At 48.4% G+C, this 20222-nt stretch overlaps 8 non-coding genes and 2 pseudogenes across 8 annotated transcripts; 5 read left to right on the forward strand and 5 right to left on the reverse strand.

Moving 5' to 3' along the window:
- Positions 1 to 552: 552 nt before the first annotated feature.
- Positions 553 to 624, reverse strand: trnah-gug (transfer RNA histidin (anticodon GUG)). The gene has a single exon. It is a non-coding gene; the product is annotated as a tRNA-His (tRNA).
- A 1419-nt stretch (positions 625 to 2043) lies between these two features.
- On the reverse strand, positions 2044 to 2115 carry trnad-guc (transfer RNA aspartic acid (anticodon GUC)). Its single transcript has one exon. It is a non-coding gene; the product is annotated as a tRNA-Asp (tRNA).
- A 1505-nt stretch (positions 2116 to 3620) lies between these two features.
- trnaf-gaa (transfer RNA phenylalanine (anticodon GAA)) lies at positions 3621 to 3693 on the forward strand. The gene has a single exon. It is a non-coding gene; the product is annotated as a tRNA-Phe (tRNA).
- Positions 3694 to 4435: 742 nt separating this feature from the next.
- Positions 4436 to 4507, reverse strand: trnah-gug (transfer RNA histidin (anticodon GUG)). Its single transcript has one exon. It is a non-coding gene; the product is annotated as a tRNA-His (tRNA).
- A 1419-nt stretch (positions 4508 to 5926) lies between these two features.
- Positions 5927 to 5998, reverse strand: trnad-guc (transfer RNA aspartic acid (anticodon GUC)). The gene has a single exon. It is a non-coding gene; the product is annotated as a tRNA-Asp (tRNA).
- A 1500-nt stretch (positions 5999 to 7498) lies between these two features.
- trnaf-gaa (transfer RNA phenylalanine (anticodon GAA)) lies at positions 7499 to 7571 on the forward strand. Its single transcript has one exon. It is a non-coding gene; the product is annotated as a tRNA-Phe (tRNA).
- Positions 7572 to 7680: 109 nt separating this feature from the next.
- On the forward strand, positions 7681 to 7753 carry trnav-aac (transfer RNA valine (anticodon AAC)). Its single transcript has one exon. It is a non-coding gene; the product is annotated as a tRNA-Val (tRNA).
- A 560-nt stretch (positions 7754 to 8313) lies between these two features.
- On the reverse strand, positions 8314 to 8385 carry trnah-gug (transfer RNA histidin (anticodon GUG)). The gene has a single exon. It is a non-coding gene; the product is annotated as a tRNA-His (tRNA).
- A 2974-nt stretch (positions 8386 to 11359) lies between these two features.
- Positions 11360 to 11478, forward strand: LOC148812140 (5S ribosomal RNA; annotated as a pseudogene).
- A 537-nt stretch (positions 11479 to 12015) lies between these two features.
- Positions 12016 to 12134, forward strand: LOC148812141 (5S ribosomal RNA; annotated as a pseudogene).
- The last annotated feature ends 8088 nt before the right edge of the window (positions 12135 to 20222 follow it).

Raw genomic sequence — 20222 nt, forward strand, 5'->3', positions numbered from 1 at the left:
TTGCACGCTCCTGTACTTCACAGAGGTCTTGAGCGACCGGTCATTTGTTCCCAATGTATTTCCGGTGCCTTCATGCACTCTTGTACCAAACGCACGTTCCTTCTGTACGCGGAGCCGATCATTTGCAATTGGGCTGTGCCGACAGACCAGGACGAGCTCTGTCGGCTCAAAAGCAGCGCAGGACCTGCAAGAACAACAGAAAGATTAGCATCCAGTGAGCCCAAGATCTCATCAAGAATCGGCTCCAGCAACAGGGCTGGGCGCATTGTTCCATTCTCCGACCACTCTCGGTGTAAACAAGTCCCTCCTGGTCTCTGCTTGAAATGCACTTTCCTGCGTTTGCTTTGGTGTAACTGGCTTCCCCTGCATGGGCGAATGTGAAGAAGATCCTTAGTAAGTCATTGAAGAAAACCGAGAAGAGGTCGGAGTGGCCTCTGTCGTTCATCAACGATCCAGTCAGGCAGTACTCCTCTGTAAAGCGCCGTTCGTTCACATCGATTGGCTTTTTTTTGCCTTCATTCGCGCAAGTACTAAAAGCAGACGCCCCTATTCTGCCGTGACCCGGATTCGAACCGGGGTTGTTGCGGCCACAACGCAAAGTACTGACCACTATACGATCACGGCGAGTTACCGATACACACATGGTAGGGCGGAAAAGGCTGTGCTCTCTTCGTGTGACCTAATTCGGAAAAGTCCTGACGTTGCATTTCAACTGAGCCCCAGTATACATCGACCCTTCGACACTCTGAGTGACAACTCTCTTGCGTGTTTTCTCATATTTATGTAGTTTGCTTGCATGATGCCCGGAACAGCGGGGTTGTGTGCTCCCATATGGTCTAGCGGTTAGGATTCCTGGTTTTCACCCAGGCGGCCCGGGTTTGACTCCCGGTATGGGAACGTGTCAGTTTTGCCTCCTGCTTTCCAAAAGATCAGCACCGTGTACGAAGGAGCCGCATTAAAACCACTCGAACGTGCAAAACGCGCGAGAAGAGGGGGCGCTTGTTTCCAACCGAAGACTTCTCGCGTGTGAGACGAGCTGATCATCGCTGCAGGAGGTGGGAGGGTTACTCTGGTAGACAGGGCTGACCTTCGGCAATAGGATTTATACTCTCCAAGATGATATTTGCACTTTCTGGAGAGGCGATTTTCTCCACTTCAGTAGCCCGATTTCGTCGATTGCGTGGAGAGGGCTATAGAATGTGGCGCCGCTTTTCCTGCTCCGTCCATGACAGGCGTGCTGGTCTCTGGAGAGAGAGCACGGTCCATCAGCGCACTCCAATAAAGGCACTGGAAGCAGCTGAATCGCATTGGCGAAGCTCAGCACTGGGCCGCTGGGAAGGGTTTGCTACCGTTTCCGTAGTGTAGTGGTTATCACGTTTGCCTCACACGCGAAAAGTCCCTGGTTCGAAACTGGGCGGAAACAGACCGGCTTCTTTTGTCGCCACGCACAAAAGGGGATTGGGGATTCGCCTAGCGCTGTGATCGCACAGACCCACTCACCTCTAAGTGTGGCGGGATCTGCACAGTGCATGTCGCAGCGCATCCTGCTTTCACTCCAATGCGCGTCCTGATGTACCCCAGTCTCCCGCGTGACAGGTGGGGATAATCACCACTATACTAACGAGGAAGACATCGCTCTCTCCGACCCCCGGCATCGTGTCCCGACCCACCGTGCTGGAAGCCGACGCGTGCTGTGATTTCTTTACGGAGCAGAAATGACAACCGAGGAGCCGAGAGATCATTTCAGCATTTCGCGTCTGAACAGAAAACACAAACGACCAACTCGGAATGACTTGCCTTTGACGCTTATCAAAGCGTTCTTTGTGCATCGAACAGACCCACTCACCTCTTAGTGTGGCGGGATCTGCACAGTGCATGTCGCAGCGCTTCCTGCTTTCACTTCAATGTGCTTTCTGATGTCGAGTCGTGTGCCGTGCGGAGGCTCTGAAAGCGAGAGCAATGAAAAGGTGCACGACGCTGTGAAAGAAAACAGAAAAGTGAAAGGCAGTCCTTTCTCTAAGGAGGTAAAAGAAAAGCTTTCTACTCCCCGTCGGGGAATCGAACCCCGGTCTCCCGCGTGACAGGCGGGGATACTTGCCACTATACTAACGAGGAAGACATCACACCCTTCGACCCCCGGCATCGTGTCCCGACCCACCGTGCTGGAAGCCGACGCGTGCTGTGATTTCTTTACGGAGCAGAAATGACAACCGAGGAGCCGAGAGATCATTTCAGCATTTCGCGTCTGAACAGAAAACACAAACGACCAACTCGGAATGACTTGCCTTTGACGCTTATCAAAGCGTTCTTTGTGCATCGAACAGACCCACTCACCTCTTAGTGTGGCTGGATCTGCACAGTGCATGTCGCAGCGCTTCCTGCTTTCACTTCAATGTGCTTTCTGATGTCGAGTCGTGTGCCGTGCGGAGGCTCTGAAAGCGAGAGCAATGAAAAGGTGCACGACGCTGTGAAAGAAAACAGAGAAGTGAAAGGCAGTCCTTTCTCTAAGGAGGTAAAAGAAAAGCTTGCTTTCTACTCCCCGTCAGGGAATCGAACCCCGGTCTCCCGCGTGACAGGCGGGGATACTTGCCACTATACTAACGAGGAAGACATCACACCCTTCGATCCCCGGCATCGTGTCCCGACCCAGCGTGCTGGAAGGCGACGCGTGCTGTGATTCCTTTACGGAGCAGAAATGACAACCGAGGAGCCGAGAGATCATTTCAGCATTTCGCGTCTGAACGGAAAACACAAACGACCAACTCGGAATGACTTGCTTTTGACGCTTTTCAAAGCGTTCTTTGTGCACGACGACTGCGCCGCCTAGCAGATACAAATGGGTTGTACAACTCTGAACTAGCAAATGGAAGAGGGCTAAGCCCCCTCTCTTTTAGCCCAGGTTCGATCTGTCTCCCAGAATCACCAGGGCGCACGCACACACACACACCCGTGCCGTTGAAGTGCTCTGCTTCATTTCTAAGGGCAACTCAACATTCACTCCTACCCCGAGAACAGAAAAGACAGCGTCCGCAGCAACAACAGCTCAGGTCTCTGCACAGGAACTAAGCTGCCCCCATCTCCTCTGCTCTGCGGCTCCTGCGGAGTGGAGTCCTGCCTGGAGCCGTGTTTGCAGGCGGCGGCTCCCCGCGCTCTGTCTGTGCGTCGTGTCCAAGAGCTCCTGGGAGGAAGAGAGAGCCCTCCCACTCGGGGGCTTTTCCACGGTCTGTGTGAGGAGGGGCGGGTGTGTCCAGTAGCTTATCGAGCGGAAGCCTGGGGCGGCGGAGAGCTGTGATCGTGCAGACCTTGAGGTGTCACCTCTTTGTCTGCTTTCCCGCCCCCCCTCCGCCCAAGCTCTGCTCCAGAGTAGCCCGGCAACCCCTCACACCTGCACGTGTCACAACCTAAGGTGTGGTCATGAGACACCCATGGGGTGCTGTTCTGTTCTTGCTAATTGTTTCCTGCCCGTCGCAGGCAGGAGTCCATGCGAGGAAGATGCGCTGGACAGAGCTCAGAGGGCGCAGCTGGGTGGCTTTCCTTCTGAGTGACGTTCCTGCAACACTCTCCCGCTCCTCTTGGTGCGCTCATGCCGCTGGAGCAGGTGGCTGTGGGCTCTGTGCACTGCCGAAATAGCTCAGTTGGGAGAGCGTTAGACTGAAGATCTAAAGGTCCCTGGTTCGATCCCGGGTTTCGGCATTTTGTTTCATCGCGCCCTTTGTTCCTCTTTCCAGCGCCCCCTGCCTAAAGTGACGCTTCCCATTCTCAGCCCGAAACGCAAGCGAGACACCAGCAGCGGTCCCTGCAGGTTTCCGTAGTGTAGCGGCTATCACGTTCGCCTAACACGCGAAAGGTCCCCGGTCCGAGACCGGGCGGAAACAGCCTCTTGTTGCACGCTCCTGTACTTCACAGAGGTCTTGAGCGACCGGTCATTTGTTCCCAATGTATTTCCGGTGCCTTCATGCACTCTTGTACCAAACGCACGTTCCTTCTGTACGCGGAGCCGATCATTTGCAATTGGGCTGTGCCGACAGACCAGGACGAGCTCTGTCGGCTCAAAAGCAGCGCAGGACCTGCAAGAACAACAGAAAGATTAGCATCCAGTGAGCCCAAGATCTCATCAAGAATCGGCTCCAGCAACAGGGCTGGGCGCATTGTTCCATTCTCCGACCACTCTCGGTGTAAACAAGTCCCTCCTGGTCTCTGCTTGAAATGCACTTTCCTGCGTTTGCTTTGGTGTAACTGGCTTCCCCTGCATGGGCGAATGTGAAGAAGATCCTTAGTAAGTCATTGAAGAAAACCGAGAAGAGGTCGGAGTGGCCTCTGTCGTTCATCAACGATCCAGTCAGGCAGTACTCCTCTGTAAAGCGCCGTTCGTTCACATCGATTGGCTTTTTTTTGCCTTCATTCGCGCAAGTACTAAAAGCAGACGCCCCTATTCTGCCGTGACCCGGATTCGAACCGGGGTTGTTGCGGCCACAACGCAAAGTACTGACCACTATACGATCACGGCGAGTTACCGATACACACATGGTAGGGCGGAAAAGGCTGTGCTCTCTTCGTGTGACCTAATTCGGAAAAGTCCTGACGTTGCATTTCAACTGAGCCCCAGTATACATCGACCCTTCGACACTCTGAGTGACAACTCTCTTGCGTGTTTTCTCATATTTATGTAGTTTGCTTGCATGATGCCCGGAACAGCGGGGTTGTGTGCTCCCATATGGTCTAGCGGTTAGGATTCCTGGTTTTCACCCAGGCGGCCCGGGTTTGACTCCCGGTATGGGAACGTGTCAGTTTTGCCTCCTGCTTTCCAAAAGATCAGCACCGTGTACGAAGGAGCCGCATTAAAACCACTCGAACGTGCAAAACGCGCGAGAAGAGGGGGCGCTTGTTTCCAACCGAAGACTTCTCGCGTGTGAGACGAGCTGATCATCGCTGCAGGAGGTGGGAGGGTTACTCTGGTAGACAGGGCTGACCTTCGGCAATAGGATTTATACTCTCCAAGATGATATTTGCACTTTCTGGAGAGGCGATTTTCTCCACTTCAGTAGCCCGATTTCGTCGATTGCGTGGAGAGGGCTGTAGAATGTGGCGCCGCTTTTCCTGCTCCGTCCATGACAGGCGTGCTGGTCTCTGGAGAGAGAGCACGGTCCATCAGCGCACTCCAATAAAGGCACTGGAAGCAGCTGAATCGCATTGGCGAAGCTCAGCACTGGGCCGCTGGGAAGGGTTTGCTACCGTTTCCGTAGTGTAGTGGTTATGACGTTTGCCTCACACGCGAAAAGTCCCTGGTTCGAAACTGGGCGGAAACAGACCGGCTTCTTTTGTCGCCACGCACAAAAGGGGATTGGGGATTCGCCTAGCGCTGTGATCGCACAGACCCACTCACCTCTAAGTGTGGCGGGATCTGCACAGTGCATGTCGCAGCGCATCCTGCTTTCACTCCAATGCGCGTCCTGATGTACCCCAGTCTCCCGCGTGACAGGTGGGGATAATCACCACTATACTAACGAGGAAGACATCGCTCTCTCCGACCCCCGGCATCGTGTCCCGACCCACCGTGCTGGAAGCCGACGCGTGCTGTGATTTCTTTACGGAGCAGAAATGACAACCGAGGAGCCGAGAGATCATTTCAGCATTTCGCGTCTGAACAGAAAACACAAACGACCAACTCGGAATGACTTGCCTTTGACGCTTATCAAAGCGTTCTTTGTGCATCGAACAGACCCACTCACCTCTTAGTGTGGCGGGATCTGCACAGTGCATGTCGCAGCGCTTCCTGCTTTCACTTCAATGTGCTTTCTGATGTCGAGTCGTGTGCCGTGCGGAGGCTCTGAAAGCGAGAGCAATGAAAAGGTGCACGACGCTGTGAAAGAAAACAGAAAAGTGAAAGGCAGTCCTTTCTCTAAGGAGGTAAAAGAAAAGCTTTCTACTCCCCGTCGGGGAATCGAACCCCGGTCTCCCGCGTGACAGGCGGGGATACTTGCCACTATACTAACGAGGAAGACATCACACCCTTCGACCCCCGGCATCGTGTCCCGACCCACCGTGCTGGAAGCCGACGCGTGCTGTGATTTCTTTACGGAGCAGAAATGACAACCGAGGAGCCGAGAGATCATTTCAGCATTTCGCGTCTGAACAGAAAACACAAACGACCAACTCGGAATGACTTGCCTTTGACGCTTATCAAAGCGTTCTTTGTGCATCGAACAGACCCACTCACCTCTTAGTGTGGCTGGATCTGCACAGTGCATGTCGCAGCGCTTCCTGCTTTCACTTCAATGTGCTTTCTGATGTCGAGTCGTGTGCCGTGTGGAGGCTCTGAAAGCGAGAGCAATGAAAAGGTGCACGACGCTGTGAAAGAAAACAGAGAAGTGAAAGGCAGTCCTTTCTCTAAGGAGGTAAAAGAAAAGCTTTCTACTCCCCGTCGGGGAACCGAACCCCGGTCTCCCGCGTGACAGGCGGGGATATTTGCCACTATACTAACGAGGAAGACGTCACACCCTTCGATCCCCGGCATCGTGTCCCGACCCAGCGTGCTGGAAGGCGACGCGTGCTGTGATTTCTTTACGGAGCAGAAATGACAACCGAGGAGCCGAGAGATCATTTCAGCATTTCGCGTCTGAACGGAAAACACAAACGACCAACTCGGAATGACTTGCTTTTGACGCTTTTCAAAGCGTTCTTTGTGCACGACGACTGCGCCGCCTAGCAGATACAAATGGGTTGTACAACTCTGAACTAGCAAATGGAAGAGGGCTAAGCCCCCTCTCTTTTAGCCCAGGTTCGATCTGTCTCCCAGAATCACCAGGGCGCACGCACACACACACACCCGTGCCGTTGAAGTGCTCTGCTTCATTTCTAAGGGCAACTCAACATTCACTCCTACCCCGAGAACAGAAAAGACAGCGTCCGCAGCAACAACAGCTCAGGTCTCTGCACAGGAACTAAGCTGCCCCCATCTCCTCTGCTCTGCGGCTCCTGCGGAGTGGAGTCCTGCCTGGAGCCGTGTTTGCAGGCGGCGGCTCCCCGCGCTCTGTCTGTGCGTCGTGTCCAAGAGCTCCTGGGAGGAAGAGAGAGCCCTCCCACTCGGGGGCTTTTCCACGGTCTGTGTGAGGAGGGGCGGGTGTGTCCAGTAGCTTATCGAGCGGAAGCCTGGGGCGGCGGAGAGCTGTGATCGTGCAGACCTTGAGGTGTCACCTCTTTGTCTGCTCACCCGCCCCCCTCCGCCCAAGCTCTGCTCCAGAGTAGCCCGGCAACCCCTCACACCTGCACGTGTCACAACCTAAGGTGTGGTCATGAGACACCCATGGGGTGCTGTTCTGTTCTTGCTAATTGTTTCCTGCCCGTCGCAGGCAGGAGTCCATGCGAGGAAGATGCGCTGGACAGAGCTCAGAGGGCGCAGCTGGGTGGCTTTCCTTCTGAGTGACGTTCCTGCAACACTCTCCCGCTCCTCTTGGTGCGCTCATGCCGCTGGAGCAGGTGGCTGTGGGCTCTGTGCACTGCCGAAATAGCTCAGTTGGGAGAGCGTTAGACTGAAGATCTAAAGGTCCCTGGTTCGATCCCGGGTTTCGGCATTTTGTTTCATCGCGCCCTTTGTTCCTCTCTCCAGCGCCCCCTGCCTAAAGTGACGCTTCCCATTCTCAGCCTGAAACGCAAGCGAGACACCAGCAGCGGTCCCTGCAGGTTTCCGTAGTGTAGCGGCTATCACGTTCGCCTAACACGCGAAAGGTCCCCGGTTCGAGACCGGGCGGAAACAGCCTCTTGTTGCACGCTCCTGTACTTCACAGAGGTCTTGAGCGACCGGTCATTTGTTCCCAATGTATTTCCGGTGCCTTCATGCACTCTTGTACCAAACGCACGTTCCTTCTGTACGCGGAGCCGATCATTTGCAATTGGGCTGTGCCGACAGACCAGGACGAGCTCTGTCGGCTCAAAAGCAGCGCAGGACCTGCAAGAACAACAGAAAGATTAGCATCCAGTGAGCCCAAGATCTCATCAAGAATCGGCTCCAGCAACAGGGCTGGGCGCATTGTTCCATTCTCCGACCACTCTCGGTGTAAACAAGTCCCTCCTGGTCTCTGCTTGAAATGCACTTTCCTGCGTTTGCTTTGGTGTAACTGGCTTCCCCTGCATGGGCGAATGTGAAGAAGATCCTTAGTAAGTCGTTGAAGAAAACCGAGAAGAGGTCGGAGTGGCCTCTGTCGTTCATCAACGATCCAGTCAGGCAGTACTCCTCTGTAAAGCGCCGTTCGTTCACATCCATTGGCTTTTTTTTGCCTTCATTCGCGCAAGTAGTAAAAGCAGACGCCCCTATTCTGCCGTGACCCGGATTCGAACCGGGGTTGTTGCGGCCACAACGCAAAGTACTGACCACTATACGATCACGGCGAGTTACCGATACCCACGTGGTAGGGCGGAAAAGGCTGTGCTCTCTTCGTGTGACCTAATTCGGAAAAGTCCTGACGTTGCATTTCAACTGAGCCCCAGTATACATCGACCCTTCGACACTCTGAGTGACAACTCTCTTGCGTGTTTTCTCATATTTATGTAGTTTGCTTGCATGATGCCCGGAACAGCGGGGTTGTGTGCTCCCATATGGTCTAGCGGTTAGGATTCCTGGTTTTCACCCAGGCGGCCCGGGTTTGACTCCCGGCATGGGAACGTGTCAGTTTTGCCTCCTGCTTTCCAAAAGATCAGCACCGTGTACGAAGGAGCCGCATTAAAACCACTCGAACGTGCAAAACGCGCGAGAAGAGGGGGCGCTTGTTTCCAACCGAAGACTTCTCGCGTGTGAGACGAGCTGATCATCGCTGCAGGAGGTGGGAGGGTTACTCTGGTAGACAGGGCTGACCTTCGGCAATAGGATTTATACTCTCCAAGATGATATTTGCACTTTCTGGAGAGGCAATTTTCTCCACTTCAGTAGCCCGATTTCGTCGATTGCGTGGAAAGGGCTGTAGAATGTGGCGCCGCCTTTCCTGCTCCGTCCATGACAGGCGTGCTGGTCTCTGGAGAGAAAGCACGGTCCATCAGCGCACTTTAATAAAGGCACTGGAAGCAGCTGAGTCGCATTGGCGAAACTCAGCGCTGGGCCGCTGGGAAGGGTTGGCCACCGTTTCCGTAGTGTAGTGGTTATCACGTTTGCCTCACACGCGAAAAGTCCCTGGTTCGAAACTGGGCGGAAACAGACCGGCATCTTTTGTCGCCACGCACAAAAGGGGATTGGGGATTCGCCTAGCGCTGTGATCGCACAGACCCACTCACCTCTTAGTGTGGCGGGATCTGCACAGTGCATGTCGCAGCGCATCCTGCTTTCACTCCAATGCGCGTCCTGATGTACCCCAGTCTCCCGCGTGACAGGTGGGGATAATCACCACTATACTAACGAGGAAGACATCGCTCTCTCCGACCCCCGGCATCGTGTCCCGACCCACCGTGCTGGAAGCCGACGCGTGCTGTGATTTCTTTACGGAGCAGAAATGACAACCGAGGAGCCGAGAGATCATTTCAGCATTTCGCGTCTGAACAGAAAACACAAACGACCAACTCGGAATGACTTGCCTTTGACGCTTATCAAAGCGTTCTTTGTGCATCGAACAGACCCACTCACCTCTTAGTGTGGCGGGATCTGCACAGTGCATGTCGCAGCGCTTCCTGTTTTCACTTCAATGTGCTTCCTGATGTCGAGTCGTGTGCCGTGCGGAGGCTCTGAAAGCGAGAGCAATGAAAAGGTGCACGACGCTGTGAAAGAAAACAGAGAAGTGAAAGGCAGTCCTTTCTCTAAGGAGGTAAAAGAAAAGCTACTCCCCGGTGGGGAATCAAACCCCAATCTCCCGCGTGACAGGCGGGGATACTTGCCACTATACTAATGTAGAATTTGGGCATTTAAGGGGACAATTATTAATTGTAGCCGTAAATCACGAAATGGATTCTTTTAATGGCCTTAGAATCCAACCATGCGATATAACTCAAACAACACACACACACACACACACACAGGTACTAATACACGAGGATACATTTATTAATACATAAAATATGCATGTAAACCTAACAGATCTTATCGTGACGGTTTTCAGAATACAAAAGATATATATTCATTCAGTTACAAAGAGTTACATATATCAAGAGGACATAAGTTCAGTATATCATTCATTTAGACCGTTTCGTAATTGAACTTGGTTACAACTTCTACATTAGATACTCAAAACAAGTACATAACTCTTAGGAATAAAATTGATATCAACTGGTTGGGATAACAATTGAATTCTCAAGCTGTAATGCATTGAAGTTGAATACTCATCCAATCTCTGGGGATTCAGATCTCCTGCGGGCTCTTTGGCTCCGTGCCAGGCTGTGCTGTGCTGCAGATGCTCACTGACCGGCTAGTTAGTGTTGGCTTTAACTAGCAAAGTTTGTGCACAGGAGAAAAGATGACTGTGGGTCCCAGCAAGTCAGGAAGAGGACCGGTTCATTCCTGATGAAGCGCTAGTTCTGAATAGTGATTCAGCTGTCCACAGTTCCGACCTGTTCACAAGGCTTGCTGCTGGTGCTTACCTCAGGTGGATCCTCTGGTTACTCTCTGGCAACCTCCGCTCTAGACTCTTAGAACAAAGGAAAGTTCTGGCACTCGGACACACTGGTCGTTCCGTGGTTGTCCAGGCTGACTCTTAGGATGGTCAGGAGGCGCGCTGCGAGAATGTCCTGCCCTTGGGAGCCTTTGGCTCCTGGGCCGTCCTGCCCTGGAATTCTCCTTTGAATTCCCTTTAGAAAAGTCCAGGAAATAGTCTCTCAGGCCCTCTGTGTTGCCTGTTTTTACCTGGAGGAACTTCAGCTCGTTCATTGGCTGAAAGTTCCATGGGCATCAGAGTCCCACGTAGGTTACTCGGCCCTACCAGTCCCTGATTGGTTGTTGAAGGTGAGATGTGAGTCACTTACTCCTGACACTTAGGAATGCAGTCCAGATGTCCATCTGGCACACCCTAGAAAGATAGGCGCCAATGGATGACCATTGATCATGATAGCCAGGCTTAGCTAAGTGCATCCCCATTTGGGAGCTGTCCCTTATCAAAAGAAAACATCTTTAAATCAGCCTGCATGAATAGTTTCTCTGTGGCTGCACCACAGAGATGAACAGAGAGATGGGGCCTCATTTGAAAAAGCACAGCAACACTTAATTCTGTCTTATTAACAACCATTGCCGCTACAAGTGAAAGGCTGAAGTGAAATAGAGCGGGGACGAAGGCAGTGAAGAGAGAGAACGTGGGAAGAAGAGAAAAACGCAAGGGAAAAAAAGCAGCGTCGTAAAAGAGGTGACGGAGCTGTCCTCTCTAATAGAAGGGTGCCAGTGAGCCCTGCTGTCCCTTATGGCCACACCCCCTTGAGCACGCCTGATCTCGTTTGATTGCGGAAGATAAGCAGGGACGGGCCTGGTTAGTACTTGGATGGGAGACCGCCTGGGAGTACTAGGTGTTATAAGCTTTTAAGCGCAGGAGGCGCCCTATCCCCGCTCGCTCGCTCATTCCCCTGTTCACACGTGCAGTGCGGCTTTTCTGTCTGTTTATTTGTCAGCTTTGGCGAGACACGGGTGCTTGTGTATTAGCGTGAGCCTTTTTTATTCTGATCATGAACAGTTTTACAAGTCCGCAAAGGATCGAGGAAAGGTTTATCGCCAGCTGAAAAGAGACACAGCGCTTCGGTTGTGGAGACTTGTTCGGCTGGCATTCGGGGAGTCGCCTTTTTCAGAATTGTATTGAGATCATTTTCCACAGAGCTCAGATGTCAAAGCACAGCAGCAGCTCTCCACAGCGATCCTCTATAGCGCCCTTTCTCCCGCAGCTCCGTCCTCATTGGAAGGAAGCAAGAGTGAAAGGCTGAAGTGAAATAGAGCGGGGACGAAGGCAGTGAAGAGAGAGAACGTGGGAAGAAGAGAAAAACGCAAGGGAAAAAAAGCAGCGTCGTAAAAGATGTGGCGGAGCTGTCCTCTCTATAAGAAGGGTGCCAGTGAGCCCTGCTCTCGCTTACGGCCACACCCCCTTGAGCACGCCTGATCTTGTCTGATTTTGGATGCTAAACAGGGATGGGCCTGGTTAGTACTTGGATGGGAGACCGCCTGGGAATACCAGGTGCTGTAAGCTTTTAAGCGCAGGAGGCGCCCTATCCCCACTCGCTCGCTCATTCCCCTGTTCACACGTGCAGTGCGGCTTTTCCGTCTGTTTATTTGTCAGCTTTGGCGAGACATGGGTGCTTGTGTAATAGCGTGAGCGTTTTTTATTCTGATCATGAACAGTTTTACAAGTCCGCAAAGGATCGAGGAAAGGTTTATCGCCAGCCATTTATTCTTATCATGAACCTTATATACTGTATCTCTACATCCCATAACCTTTAACGGCAGGTGCCTGAGTGTGGACATGTTGTGATGTAATATTTATTTTAAAAGTAAACATTTTAGTAAAGTCTGTTATATTGTTAAAATCTATAAGCGTCTATAATCTATAAGATCAATTTTTGCTCGTGCTTATAAGTTATCGCTGCTAAATGTGTCTTATTCAATTATTTTAACACTTTTATGACCTATCCACTAAAATATAAAGACCCGCCCTACAATGCTCTTCTCAAAAGATAAAATAAGTTTTACATTTTTTGATTCAATGTAATTTCTTTTCTAGAGAAACACACATCATTTGAGGCTTGGGTTGCATGTTAATATTTTTAAGGTTTAAAGACTTTACGTTCACGGTACGTGGAAAATCATTTCAAACTTTTGAAAAGTTGTTGAGAATTTGTCATTGAAATAAGCTTACATATTTTAATTCAACGTGATTACTTTTCACTCTCGATAAAACACGTGTGATTTTGGGGCGGGGGGATATGGTGGGGCGTTCTAAAACATCACAACCATTTGAAAAATGTCTTGAGCATGGTTACAAATTTGGAGTTTATGCTTAAATTAGCCGACTTGCCAGTTTTGAAGTGTGACACCTGAGCTGTGAGGCCCCGATATTGACTGCTGCGAAGATGGCTTCTTTGAGTAGTGAATCATCGGATTCCTCTGCTATGCAAACTGAAGAAGTAGGTTGCTAAAATATTTTTTCTGATCGTGGAATTGTTGTTTCAATCTGCGTTTAGCGTATTTCGTTTTCAACACTTTGTCTTCTTTTTAGCAAAAGCTGACTCAGCACTCAGTGGTGTGTGACAGTGGCTGTCATGTGAACTCTGATGGCGATTCAGGTGTTGGGGGTCCGTCAACGACTGATGAAGAGTTGCTACAAATGGTAAATATTAAACCACAGCAAGTTCGAAGCAAACAAAGAACTCTAACACAAAAGAGGCATTACAATTTAAATATTTTAGGTAAAAAGCATGCCTATTTATTTTGTTAAGCCTTCCTTTTCTTTTTTCCTTTAATAGAATAACGAAGAGGTCGATGCATCAATCTTCAAACTACCATCAAGCTTGAATGTTTCGTGTCTGTTCATGTGTGTTCGCCAAAATGTGATTAATGATAATGTTCAACCTAGTTTAGCTAACGATGGCTCTAATGAGCCCGATGCTATGGATCAGATTGTAAAGTGGGTGGTATGTTGCACCTTCAACCATTGTTTAAAGGGGGTTGTGGTTGATGAATGCGCGGCCTGTTTGATTAATCATCCAGGTCAACGGGGTCACACATGCCTGGTTGTCGGGTGCGCGGATGGGTACTGTGGTGTCTCCGGGGGAAAGTTTATGTAAATGAAAGTAGTACTCACACCACACTTTTCTTTCCTGAGTTTTGTGGCGTTTCTTCCTCCAACTATCTTCCAAATACAGTCCGTAATCCGTTCCCTTAATCCTGATCCGATCCGAGTTCCAAAAGTCCGTAATAAAGCCAATCCGCGATGTATCTTTATCCAGTGTCCGTAATCCAAAAACCATAAACCTTTTCTCCTTTCAGTAGTCCGTTATTCTTTAGCCCGATCTTTAACATACACCTCTTTCCTCTCTTTTCCTCCAAACCGCATTCACCTTATCGGCTTCCGCCCTGTTCACTGCCTCCGGGGCACTTATATTTCGGTTCCTGATGCGGCTCAGCTGTGTCTCATTGTTTCTCAGGGTAGACCCTTTCCATTTACCGGTCAGCTGATTCTTTTTGGCAGCCATTTTGCTAAGGTCCATATCTAGTATTTTAAGTAGGTCATTCCGAAAATACCTGTTATGAATGACCCTTCCCCTGGTCATGTTACAGTACAAAGATGTGTTGTTTGCCGCATTAGAAATTTATAAGTGTCTCAGTTTAGCCCGAATTTTATCGGCTGTTCTGTACATCGCCAGTGGCCTGGGTGCCTATACTTTTACAGATGATACTGAGCAGATTATAAAGCACTTGCTGAGAAAAATAATTGACGACCGCTCGCCATATGAGAATGTACGCTCCTTACTTGTAAAGGTAGATGGAAAAATACTACACGTGACTTTTGGTGCGTTGCAAAACTTATTTTATACTTATTTATACTTATTTTTACAGAAAAGAAAAAAGATCTATGTAAAACCAGGGCTGTGAAATACTCGCAATGTGAATAGAGCTTTCACTCTGTTTTACAGACACAGGTGTGCCATTGTGAGAAGAACGAAAAATTTCGAATGTATACGTAAGAATTCTTACAAAAAGTGCTTTACACTCTTCTTTCTGCAAAGCTTGAAATGAAAATCAATTAACTGAATGCTAATGTCCTTGAATTTGTTAAAGAGATAGATGTGCATGTAAAGAACATGAGTGAAATTACTGCGATTCTGATGTTTTCAGATCAGAAACTGAAGCCTGGCGGATTCAGCGGTGTGTATTCCAAAATACAACGTATTTTACATAGAACCTGTGGTAACACCGTCCCTCTGATCACTCAGGCTAATTTATTTGCTCTGTTAGGGTCGCCCAGTTCGGTGTTCATGGCTATAAAAAATGGCAAGAGAAAGGGCGTTATGAATGCTTTTTCAGATGCTGCTGAGTTTCTGAACAATGTTGGGGCGATAGCTACAACTAATTTTCTGCACCAACATTTAATTGGCGATTGCAAGCAGTAGTCTGTAATGTGTGTGAAAAGTTTAAAAGTGTATACTGGGATGTTTCTGTAATTTAAAACCTACCGATGAAATAAAGTGGTTCACATTTCACATGCTATTTGTCCTGCGAGTTCTTTCTGTGACACTTTACTCAGTCAGTCAGTGTGCATGCGTGCGTGCGTGCGCTCACACCCAAGAAACTCGCGGCACTCACCAGACTTCCCACACCGCCGATTCCCTAGGGTTATAATAGATTGCATTCAAACCTGCAGCAGACATGATCACCTTCCATCCCTCGTTGCTAATACGCTCTTTCACACACTTATTTATAAATCGAAGGGGATGCGGTGGTGGGCATTTGGACCCTGAGGCCTGGGGCTGCTAGGGGTGGAAGGCGGGACAACAACACTCATTATGACACACCATTGGCTCTCGAGGGGGCGGGACATCCGCCCATAACATTGCACCATTGGCCGATAAGGGGGCAGGACATCTGCCCATGGCGGCCTCCCATTGGCTGAAAAAGGGGGCGTGGTACCTGTCAAAATATTTGATGAAAGGTGTCGCTTTATTCTACTCCCGGGCCAAAAACAGCCCTCGGATCATCAACTCAATCAGGAACTCCCAGTCTCACAACTGCATTCCCTCGGTGCTTCCCTACCACCCTAACCCAATTTCTATCCCCAGGACCATCATTAACAATGACTACATTTTACAGGACGATCCCTCCATTGGTACTCTTTTTTCCGACCGCCCAATCATCTCTTATCGCTGACCACCACATAAGCTTCTTCTTCACAGCTCCCTCACACTCAGCACCTTCCCCTGCAATAGCACTCGCTGCATCACTGGCAAATACATATCTAACGACAATCAGGGCATCACAGGACAATTCCAGATAACCCTGACAACATCCTGAATCTCATTTACTGTATCTCTTGCAAAAAATGCCCAGCTATCTACATTTGGGAAACCGAAAGGAGACTAGGAGAATGCTTCAGAGAACATATTAGGGCTGGGAAGGTTAAAGATTTCTCCAAGCCCATAGTTTTTCTTTTCACCTCAAATAGCCAGGATCTCTCAATGACTGACTTATTTTAATGTAATCTTCTCTATTCTCTTGCAGGTTTTGACTTCACACCTTTCTTCACCTCTCTCCATTTTGCACTTCCTGAGTGGCCTCTCTGCTGCTCCTGCCTCCTCCCTTCTCCCAGCTTTTGTTCTTCTGTGCTATTTAATCTTTGTAATCTGCCCTGTCTTTCTCACACCTGAAGAAGGCTTCACAGCCGAAACATTGAGTTTTCTCTCTTCTCTTTTCAGTATGGAATAAACCTATTACTTGTTCCTTTGCAGACTACACATGCTGACATAGTGTAGTTCAGGTGGGTAGCTGCTTCAATATACATTTGTAAATGTCAATTTAAACTGTAAAAATAGTAAGATTGTAACTCCACTTTAAAACGTGGCAAGAAATAGACACATGGCAGGCTACACCCTGGAAAGGACACCAGTCCATCCCAGGGCAAAGATATAAAAAATAAACATATAGGCAGCACATATCAAGCCTTACAAGAAATCATTAACAGCCTCAACACACACCACAGGTCCATTAAACTCAAATACACCAAGCATGGTAGCCTGATAGACTTCCTAGACACCACCACATACAAGGTTTCTTCCTTCAACAACACAGACAAACTGGACATCAAGGTATTTTTCAAAGACACATTCACACGGCTTACTGCACAAGGATAGCTTCCACCCAAAACATACTTTAAAAGGACTGGTAAAATCACAACTCCTACACTTCCACAAAATCTGTACACAACAACAAGACTTTGAGGAAGCCAAATACACACTCTTCCCAGCTTTATGCCAGAGAAGATACACACAAAGTTTCCTCAAAAATGTGGCACAAACATTTCTAAATAGAAAAACTCCAGATGACAGAAAAATACCCCTCAACACATCATATTCTCAACTCAGCATAAAAACCAACCAAAAACCATGATATTAGAAAACACAAACATACTGAGGGAGCACAAAATCATATCTGCACACAGAAAAAAACAAAAACCTTCAGCATTAATTAGTCCAAAGCAAGCTAAAACCTGTACAAAACAGATCATATACACCAAGAGCCAAACATTTCATAACAGAAAACAATGATCCAAAACAAAGAAACTAAAGAAATCTTCCAGTTGCAAAGGGCACTCTCAGAAAACATCAATAACGCCATCTACAGCATCCAGTGCAAAAAGTGCGGGGTGACCTATGTGGGGGGAACGGGTAACTCCATCCGAACCCAGCTGACACAACACAGGTACATCAGGAACCACGGGACTGGAAAGCAACCCCAACTGGACAGAGATAGAAAGAAAGAAAAAGGAAAGGGAGTGGATCAAAAGACTTAATACTATCTTTACACAAGACCTGAACATCAGAAAAACCGGGAGGGTTTTAGTCGTTGGAAGGAGAGTGCTCTCCTTGTCCCAGATGGTCCCCTCTCGGATAAAATCTGGGAGAAGGAGCTTTGTTCCCCTCTCCTCAATAGCCAGACCCTACAGGGACTGGAACTCTTCACCATACTAACACGCAACAAACAGAAGAATAACTGAAACCAATCAGCTATGGAAACACACACAGCTTGCACAGTCCTACTAGGGAGGAAAACAAAAAGACCCTGATTTCCTATTGAGATGTTAATGGTCCATGCATAATCCCCACCAGGGAAAGCAGAAACCCATTCACCAACTGAAACTGCACCTACTCGTACAGAAACGTACAGAAGGAACACAGACCATAGGATACAAACTAGCCCCCTAGGAGGAACTACAACACACTGCCCCTTACAAAACAGGATAAAAACAGGCCAGCATGGACACAGTGTTCCAGAACAATGCCTGAAGAAGACCCAGGCAGAAACATAGCGACACACAGAAAGGCAAGATTGTCTTCCTATGGAGCCACAGATTCTACAGAGGTAAAGCTGCCTAACAGTGGAAACCTAATGGTGTCAACGAAGCTTTAGGCATTTAAATGGTAAGTATGGATCAATCCAGAGTTGACAACGTACGCAACCGTACGGTCACCCTCCACACTGCCTACACAACAAACATGTCAAACAGACAGGATACCTTCCAACAAGGAACCAGGATCATCTACAAAATGATCCAAACAGTCCACCATTAACAAAACACAGCAGTTTTATTGGACGGGAGAACCGAGCACCCGCCAGCCTACGACGGAAGACCGAGGAACTCATAAAACCTGCCAAGCCACCCAAACTCACATATTTGAAGCTGGTAAGCAATGCCAAAAATTGGCTTCACACCACACTGCAGATCCTCGAAGAGCACTATGAGGAAAATCTGTCATACAACTAGAGGATCTTGAGCTTCCCCACTGGGAGGAAGCTTTCACACTTGCTTCCAACTGATCAAAGAAACATTATGGGAGGAAATTGCAGAACACCACCTTTGGACCCTACAGTACACAAGCTATCAATACTTGGTTAGGGAAGGACACTCGGGCAGATCAAATTATCACAGCAGTTCTTAAATTCTACAACGACTTCTACTGGAAAGACTGCGAACAAGACCAAGTAAGAGTTAAGTTGTTTTATAAAGTCATTATTTTAGAGCAAGGTATAATTCTGATAAAAATTCAATAAACAATATGGTGAAGCTATTGGAGAGAAAATTAAGGCTCGGTTAAGAAACTGAAACAGTCTTGACTTGTTCCTTTACACAAAAGTTATTTATTTTCAAAAGAGACCCATGAGGATTCCTCTGGTGTGCAAGACCTGCCTGAAGACATTTGACCAGTTTCCTCTTCACCTAAAGAGGGTGTGTATGAAATGAGCCTCAGCAGAGGAGATCAGCAAGTTCCTTCTCCAGGCCAGGAAGGACTTGTTGAATCACCTGAGGAATGGGCAGGTCGGGGATTGCAAGAGCATAGGGCTCATGTGTGGTGAGAATGTGAGACTGGCGGAGTCCATGGACTGTTTTATGTGGAATCCTGAAGACACATCAGCAAGGTAAGATATTTATAATTTATAAGGGTTCTTCTGTTTCATTTCTAACCTTTACCTTTATGTAAGGGTATGTTAAAATGATATACCAGTGGTCCAGATGCCCTGAGCAAGAGGCTGCTGTCCAGGAGGAAGAGATGCCAGAGACTGAAGTGGAAGAGGAAGGGGAAGATGTGAGTTCTGGAGAACTTTCTATTTTTTCCAAATGTATCTTTTGTTTTATACTTGTATTCTAGTTTGTCTTAGAAGTAAAAATGTTTAAATGTGTATTTTGTATTCCTACTGTCCTCCCAGTTCTTAAAAGCCATCAGCAGGCTCTCAGGAAGACGGTGACCCAGGCTGGACTGGACAGAACGCACTCCCTGGATGCTCCTCACCTGGCTGGGTTTAAACAGGACCTTACCAAGGATCTTGGAGTGGCAGATTGCTCTCAGGAGGTATTTATTTTTAAAGGCATTTAAAATTGAGCAGTGATATTTCCATAGCACATGTTTTTACTCCTTAGCTTAAAATTCACCCATGTGAAATCTCAGCCATAAACATAGTGACTCTACATTTGTGAGGTAGAAAATGTTTCCAGATTCCTGTTTTTATGGATCCATCTGCATCTTCCTTAAACTTTGTAAAGGGCCTATCCAAAACAACAATTATTGTAACCAAATGAAGACCACTGGACTGTCTCACCAAATCATTGCTAATTATATTAAGAACATAAACCATTTTCCGGGCTACATCCTAAATGATATCAGTGTGAAAGTAGAGGATCCCAGCCTGGCTAACCTCATCATCAACTTCCAAAGTATCCTAAAGGATATTCAGAAGAAGAACAGTAAGAATGTTGCCAAGAGATTACTAAAAATAGGTCATTTTCATTTTAAAACTTCTTTCAGTTGTACTTTTAATTTGAATACAAAAAAAGTTGATGAGTATTAATTTCTCCCACAGATATAGACAGTTGCAGAGTCCAGAACCAAGTACGAAGGATTGCTGGAAGGTGTTGCAAAGTGTTGCAAAGAGAGATGTGTTGCACAGACTGGGCAAGACATCACCTTGCCTGAGCAGCTTCTTGTACTGTATTACCTGCAGGCCTTTCTCCAGCTGAAGCACCTGTAGCACCCAGGGGTGGTAAAGAACATGACAGTAAGAATACTTTCAT

The sequence above is a fragment of the Atractosteus spatula genome (assembly GCF_055471065.1).
Source record: "Atractosteus spatula isolate fAtrSpa1 chromosome 10 unlocalized genomic scaffold, fAtrSpa1.hap1 SUPER_10_unloc_5, whole genome shotgun sequence".
In the NCBI taxonomy this organism is placed as follows: Eukaryota; Metazoa; Chordata; class Actinopteri; order Semionotiformes; family Lepisosteidae; genus Atractosteus; species Atractosteus spatula.